Genomic DNA, 7,963 nt, shown 5'->3' on the forward strand with positions numbered 1-7,963 from the left:
AGACCGCACTGCAGTTCCTTCTCTAAATCCTCGCACGAACGAGAAAATGGCTGACATCGAAATAAGTGTCCAAGGAATAGAAAAGCAACTTAAATCACTCAACAGAATAAAGTCCACTAGACCTGACGGGATACCAATTCGATTCTACACAGAGTACGGGAAAGAACTTGCCCCCCCCCCCCCCCCCCCTTCTAACAGCCGTGTACCACAAGTCTCTAGAGGAACGGAAGGTTCCAAATGATTGGAAAAGAGCACAGGTGGTTCCAGTTTTCAAAAAGGGTCTTAGAGCAGATGCGCAAAACTATAGGCCTATATCTCTGTTATCGATCTGTTGTAGAATTTTAGAACATGTTTTTTGCTCTCGTATCATGTCATTTCTGGAAACCCAGAATCTACTCTGTAGGAATCAATATGGCTTCCGGAAACAGCGATCGTGTGAGACCCAACTCGCTTTATTCGTTCATGAGACCCAGAAAATATTAGAAACAAGCTCCCACGTAGACGCCATTTTCCTTGACTTCCGGAAGGCGTTCGATACAGCTCCGCACTGTCGCCTGATGAACAAAGAAAGAGCCTACGGAATATCAGACCAGCTATGTGGCAGGATTGAAAAGTTTTTAGCAAACAGAACACAGCGTCTTGTTCTCAATGGAGAGACGTCTACAGACGTTAAAGTAACCTCTGGCATGCCACAGGGGAGTGTTACGGGACCATTGCTTTTCACAATATATATAAATGACCTAGTAGATAGTGTCGGAAGTAACATGCGGTTTTTCGCGGATGGTGCTGTAGTATAGAGAGAAGTTACAGCAATGAATCTGACCCTGATCGAACATATATGGGTTATGATAGACATTGGCGTCACAGCTCATCGCCTCCTCTCTGGAATCTACGGAAATAAGATGATTTGGGTGTGCAGGTGTGGTACCAGCTCCCTCCAGCGAGCTACCAAGGCCACACTGCTTCCATGCCACGATGCATCACCGCTGTTATCTCTGCCAAATCTGGACATACCGGCTACTAGGTATGTGGTCATGATGTTCCGGCTGATAAGTGTTGTACAAACATAAGAAATTTCAAGAACCTTCTAGAAATGATTGTTAATAAATAAAAAATATTTGTTTGTCATCGGATTTGAACTGGTGATCCGCAGCATGCTAGTCATCGACTACAATGTATTCCATTTAGGAAGAATGCATGTGTGAAATGAAATGCTTGTTCTTAATCCTTCATGATGCTAAACGTTCTGGAGTTGGATACGCCACAGAGACCACAGCAGAATTATAACAAAGAAGTACCCTACATATCATTCCATACTCAGTTTCCATTGACATTAAACCTGCTTTATTACCTGCTGGTATCATTTTTTCCTTTGTTTAAGATACAAAGTCGTTTTTGGGAAACATGGTGACGGCTGACGTGATATTATGTACAGTGGAAAAGAATAATGTGTATTACACAAAGAAAAACCGTAATCTGTGTTCGCGACAGGGAGTTTGATTCTAAGTATCAACTTGTGGCAACTTCAAACGTGCTTACAATGGCGCGTGGATGGTGCGTAATCGTCACGTCACTATACCAGTCGTTTCCCAAAGTTATTAAAAAATTGAAATATGAAAAGACCCTACATATATTGTTAGTAAATGATAGTGGTGCATTCTTCTAAGCCCGCATCTCGTGGTCGTGCGGTAGCGTTCTCGCTTCCCACTCCCGGGTTCCCGAGTTCGATTCCCGGAGGGGTCAGGGATTTTCTCTGCCTCGTGATGGCTGGGTGTTGTGTGCTGTCCTTAGGTTAGTTAGGTTTAAGTAGTTTTAAGTTCTAGGGGACTGATGACCATAGATGTTAAGTCCCATAGTGCTCAGAGCCAGGCAACAACATTCTTGTAATAAACAAAATCATAGCAGCGGTTAGCTACTTCTGGCATTAATGAGAATGTTACAGAGAACAGCAAAGTGGCCTGCTGATATTCTGAAAGACGTGAAGCAAGAGTGACAGGAAGAAAGCTATACTCCTTACTTTGTTTAAAACAGACGATAATCGAAAAGCGATTGTGTTTTATGCATACAACGTGCAACGTCACTAATATATCGGTTTTCTATGTGCAACAAAGGAACGCACGCGTGCACTAACGCAACACTGAGTTGACTGCCTTTCTACCGAGTTTCTCCTTGCGTCACCTGAATCGTTTATTTCGATGTGAAGTGCGATACCATTTGTGACTACATTTGTCCGTATACTTGATGTCATACTACTGTGTACAAATTGTGCACAAATATTACAACCGACAATGTTAACTTTCTTACAGATATCTATGTCTTTACACTGATTTCCACTACTGCAGTAAATTCTGAAATTAAGTTAAATTGTCCCAATTTTAACTCTCGTTGTGGTACATAATTCTTTATTTGCTATGTTATCATGAATCATACCATGCGCAGTCTGCTTCTGTCACGCTTTTAAGGCTTCATCTCTAGTTGTCAAGACGAGTATCCTGTTTGAAGTCTTCAGAAACCCTTCCCTTTCCATGCATACATCTGTTCTGATATAGACATTCGTTTGTTTAATTGTTTTTAGAAAAAACTTGTGCATATAATACGCTGTTATTATCAATGTTCCGAAGATGTCTGCATGAAACGGTTTTCAGTATGTTCGTTGCTCAAACGCAATTGGCACGCGCGGGGCTCTTCGCGAGGTACTCGGAAAATAAGCGATGTTTGCGCCAGGAAACTCGATCTCTCACTCTGGACTGCTCGTACAAAAGAGTTCCTAGTGCGAGATACGGAACTGGGGGATCCTCGAGAGAAGCTTCATCGCCGATTCCGTGTGTCGGCGAGCCAGGCGTGAGAGGCGGGCGTCGGATGTGAGGCGACGTGGTGTGGGCATTGGTGGGGTGGAGAGGTGGGGAGTTATAGAGCGGGGCTCTCGAGGGGCGGGGGAAGGAAGAACACGTGACTGTCGGCCAGCGTGACGGCCGGACCAACGGGCTGGAGGGGTGGTGTGAGGTGGTAGGGGAGTCCTGCGGCCGCATAGACCCGGCAGCGTGACAACCGAATCATTACCACTACCCTTCCAATCGGTCGATTCTGATCTCTGTCTGGATGTTTGTCCGGTGAGAAGAAATAACCGCTTTGTCGTTTCTGGAATGAACAGCCTTGGTTTCAATGGAAACAATAATTTTACTGATGCGTTTCGCCCATCTGAGGGATCATCAGAAAATTTCAATATTCGGCAAAATTTACATTCGTCAAATCTGTGGAGAGTGTTGTGTGTGCCTTTAACGCATTAGGGTCAATTGAGAAAACAGTACTGGCACAAAACACACTTGTAGATTCAAATAACACGTAGCACAATCTTTTCACTAAGCAACGGATCTATCCAGTCAAACTTACGAGCGAGCGTATAAACTAGGCAAGAATTTCATCCAATTGGAAAAACAAGTACATATTGTAACGACTTATTGCTTACTGTACAGAGTGAGCTATGTGGTCTGAAAACCCGCAAAAAAATGGCTCAAATGGGTCTGAGCACTATGGGACTTAACATCTGAGGTCATCAGTCCCCTAGAACTTAGAACTACTTAAACCTAACTAACCTAAGGACATGACGCACATCCATGCCCAAGGCAGGATTCGAACCTGCGACCGTGGCGGTCGCACAGTTCCAGACTGAAGCGCCTAAAACCGCTCGGCCACACCGGCCAGCGAAAACCCGCAAATGTGGTCCTGTGCTAGAGCTACTTTTTCAAATCACCCCATGTGTACACACAACAGTTCCCACAGAGGTGACGAAGGGAAATTTTACAACATGTTAAAATATCACCAACTGCGACATAATCGCGTGTACAAACAGTGATCCAATACTGTAAAATAATTTTTTATTCCAGTCTATGATCACAAATGAATTCTTTAGACGATGACCGGTTTCAGTCTGTAATGACTATCCTCAGATCTTTTTTACACCATGTCCTAAAGTGATACGGCTACAATGGCATTGTCAAAACATACAGGGTGTTACAAAAAGGTACGGCCAAACTTTCAGGAAACATCCCTCACACACAAAGAAAGAAAATATGTTATGTGGACCTGTGTCCGGAAACGCTTACTTTCCATGTTAGAGCTCATTTTATTACTTCTCTTCAAAACACATTAATCATGGAATGGAAACACACAGCAACAGAACGTACCAGCGTGACTTCAAACACTTTGTTACAGGAAATGTTCAACATGTCCTCCGTTAGCGAGGATGCATGCATCCACCCTCCGTCGCATGGAATCCCTGATGCGCTGATGCAGCCCAAGAGAATGGCGTATTGCATCACAGCCGTCCACAATACGAGCACGAAGACTCTCTACATTTGGTACCGGGGATGCGTAGACAGGAGCTTTCAAATGCCCCCATAAATGAAAGTCAAGAGGGTTGAGGTCAGGAGAGCGTGGAGGCCACGGAATTAGTCCGCCTCTACCAATCCATCGGTCACCGAATCTGTTGTTGAGAAGCGTACGAACACTTCGACTGAAATGTGCAGGAGCTCCATCGTGCATGAACCACATGTTGTGTCGTACTTGTAAAGGCACATGTTCTAGCAGCACAGGTAGAGTATCCCGTATGAAATCATGATAACGTGCTCCATTGAGCGTAGGTGGAAGAACATGGGGCCCAATCAAGACATCACCAACAATGCGTGCCCAAAGATTCACAGAAAATCTGTGTTGATGACGTGATTGCTCAATTGCGTGCGGATTCTCGTCAGCCCACACATGTTGATGGTGAAAATTTACAATTTGATCACGTTGGAATGAAGCCTCAACCGTAAAGAGAACATTTGCATTGAAATGAGGATTGACACATTGTTGGATGAACCATTCGCAGAAGTGCACCCGAGGAGGCCAATCAGCTGCTGATAGTGCCTGCACACGCTGTACATGGTACGGAAACAACTGGTTCTCCCGTAGCACTCTCCATACAGTGACGTGGTCAACGTTACCTTGTAAAGCATCAACTTCTCTGACGCTCACATTAGGGTTATCGTCAACTGCACGAAGAATTGCCTCGTCCATTGCAGGTGTCCTCGTCGTTCTAGGTCTTCCCCAGTCGCGAGTCATAGGCTGGAATGTTCCGTGCTCCCTAAGACGCCGATCAACTGCTTCGAACGTCTTCCTGTCGGGACACCTTCGTTCTGGAAATCTGTCTCGATATAAACGTACCGCGCCACGGCTATTGCCCCGTGCTAATCCGTACATCAAATGGGCATCTGCCAACTCTGCATTTGTAAACATTGCACTGACTGCAAAACCACGTTCGTGATGAACTCTAACCTGGTGATGCTACGCACTGATGCGCTTGATGCTAGTACTGTAGAGCAATGAGTCGTATGTCAACAGAAGCACCGAAGTCAACATTACCTTCCTTCAATTGGGCCAACTGGCGGTGAATCGAGGAAGTACAGTACATAGTGACGAAACTAAAATGAGCTCTAACATGGAAATTAAGCGTTTCCGGACACATGTCTACAAAACATCTTTTCTTTATTTGTGTGTGAGGAATGTTTCCTGTAAGTTTGACCGTACCTTTTTGTAACACCCTGTATATGCTGATTATATGTTTTGACGATCCCATTATGGCCCTATCACTTTAGGACATGGTGTAAAAGAGATCTGAGGATGGTCATTGCAGACTGAAACCGGTCATCGTCTACGGAATTCATTTGTGATCATAGACTGGAATAAAAAAGCGTGTAAAAATATTCCGATAACTTTCCAGAAGGATGAAGTGGGTCAGTAAAAGTACTGTTTCCTCTGCAACAAAGACTGCCTTATTTCAAAATACTGCCCACGGTTGGTGTACCATATACCCCAAGGAGTGGAAAGAATTTTATTGGGCTGGTGCAAAAGTTCGTTGCGTTTTTCCATAAGTTCTATAAACACAACCGATACCAATAACAGAGGCTTTAGACGTCAATAATATATTCCACTGCGCTACTTAATACAGTCTACCAACTCTGGTGTCTATTCCGCGACAGCAGAAATCCCGTGATTTTGAGGCGAAGAATTCGTCGAGCCTTCTTTGGAACGCATTTTAATGCTGATTGGAAGTTCCAAGGTTGTTACATGGAGATAGTAAAAGGTGAAAATATGAGAGTGCAAGGTCAGGTGAATAAGGCGGGTGCAGAGTGACCTCCCAACCCAATTTTTGTATAGTGTTTTTTCTCACTTTAGAAGTGCACGGGGGAGGGGGGTGGGATGTTTCACTGAGTGGCATGACTTCACGCAGTCTTCCTGGTCATCGTTCCGGGACTGCAGTTGCAAGACATCTCAGTTGTTGACAATAAATGTCAGCACTCATGGTTACATCTCTGGGAAGCAGTTCCTAGTACACCACACCGTTGCTGTTTCACCAGATGCGTAACGTTATGCTCAGTAAATGTACACAGGTCTTTGTACGGTGAGTTGCTATTTTGTTTAGACTCAACTACTCCTTTCCTTTCCTTATGTTAGCACGTTGGCAACACATCTCATCATCAGTAACGAAGCGGTTTAGGAATGATCGGCGTCGTTCACGAACCCATTCATGACGAGCAAGCAGAGGCATACATATAGCCACCAGCTGCTATTCGTGATTCAGATTTAGAGCATGCAGTACCCTTACACCCAATTTTTGAACCTTCCAAGCCGCATGAAATGTCGCAAGATGGCGGGATGATGACTGTTCATCACATCTGCCAGTTCTCAAGCACACTGACGTGCGTCTTTGTGGATTAATGGGTTTAGCCGAACTTCGTCAATCCCGAAGGTCTTTCTGAACGTGGAGAGTCACTAATGCAGAAACGATCTTCCTGTGGCCTTCAGCTGACAAATAATTTGCAGTTTTTTCTTAATAAGGCCTTCAGCCATTACTATAGCTTGTTATAGTCTTTTGATTGTTTAAGAAGGAAATATCTTAGCATTTGCTAACGTGTAACTGTTTTCCTCACTTGTAATTCAGGCCTTCAGCTGTTGAGTATTCTGAAGTTGCTTGTGGCCTTCAGACGACAAATAATTTCGAATTCTTTCTTAGTAAGGCCTTCAGCCGTCAGCGTAGCAAATTTCTTTAAAATTATCGTTGAAAATTATTTCCTCGATAAAGTGTATTCGTTTACTGTAGCCAACGGTAGCTGATTACGGCCCCAATCACAATTTTCTCCTTATCCTGCCTCTCCCTGACTGCCAGGTCTCATGGACAAGATTTGTTTCCAAGTTAAGTATTTTGAATCGTACAGTTTTAATACAGTGTACTGAACTTAAGAATTCTGCAAGCACCGAGGAACAAAACTGACCGGAAGATTCCCTCCAGCCCACTTCTGTGTAGTGGACGCCGCTTTTTCTGTGTTAGACGGCTCCCGCGCTACCCCGTTTCTTTGCCTCACAACGCGTCACCAACCGTCTTCCTCGTGGCACTACCACGCCGTACTATCACTACCCAGGCGTCCAGCTTGCCCCACTGCTTTCTGCAAGACTCCACTCGGTCGCTGAGGCCGCCGCTTCGTGGACACGAATGGCACTATCTTTGGTCTCTCTGATGTCTGCGATGCCCTCTCATCCGCAGCGAGAGAACTGACTGTTGACTTTATCGCCGCCTGATGAACGGGCCGAGACATCCACTGTGCCGCTTTTCTCACGGCATTACAAATATCTCATAGAGGACTGAATCTGTTTGAACACCTCCCAGTGATAATTTAATCAATAAGTCCAAGTGAAATTTCCCTGTCATGCCTAAAATATCTGAATGTTAATAACCAGTACTAAATTCAGAAGAATTCAGTCTTAGAAAAAGTCTTTCATAAAGTCTGAGACTAATCACGGGCCGCGCGGGATTAGCCGAGCGGTCTCAGGCGCTGCAGTCATGGACTGTGCGGCTGGTCCCGGCGGAGGTTCGAGTCCTCTTTCGGGCATGGGTGTGTGTGTGTTTGTCTTTAGGATAATTTAG

The sequence above is a fragment of the Schistocerca piceifrons genome, chromosome 6 (assembly GCF_021461385.2).
Source record: "Schistocerca piceifrons isolate TAMUIC-IGC-003096 chromosome 6, iqSchPice1.1, whole genome shotgun sequence".
In the NCBI taxonomy this organism is placed as follows: Eukaryota; Metazoa; Arthropoda; class Insecta; order Orthoptera; family Acrididae; genus Schistocerca; species Schistocerca piceifrons.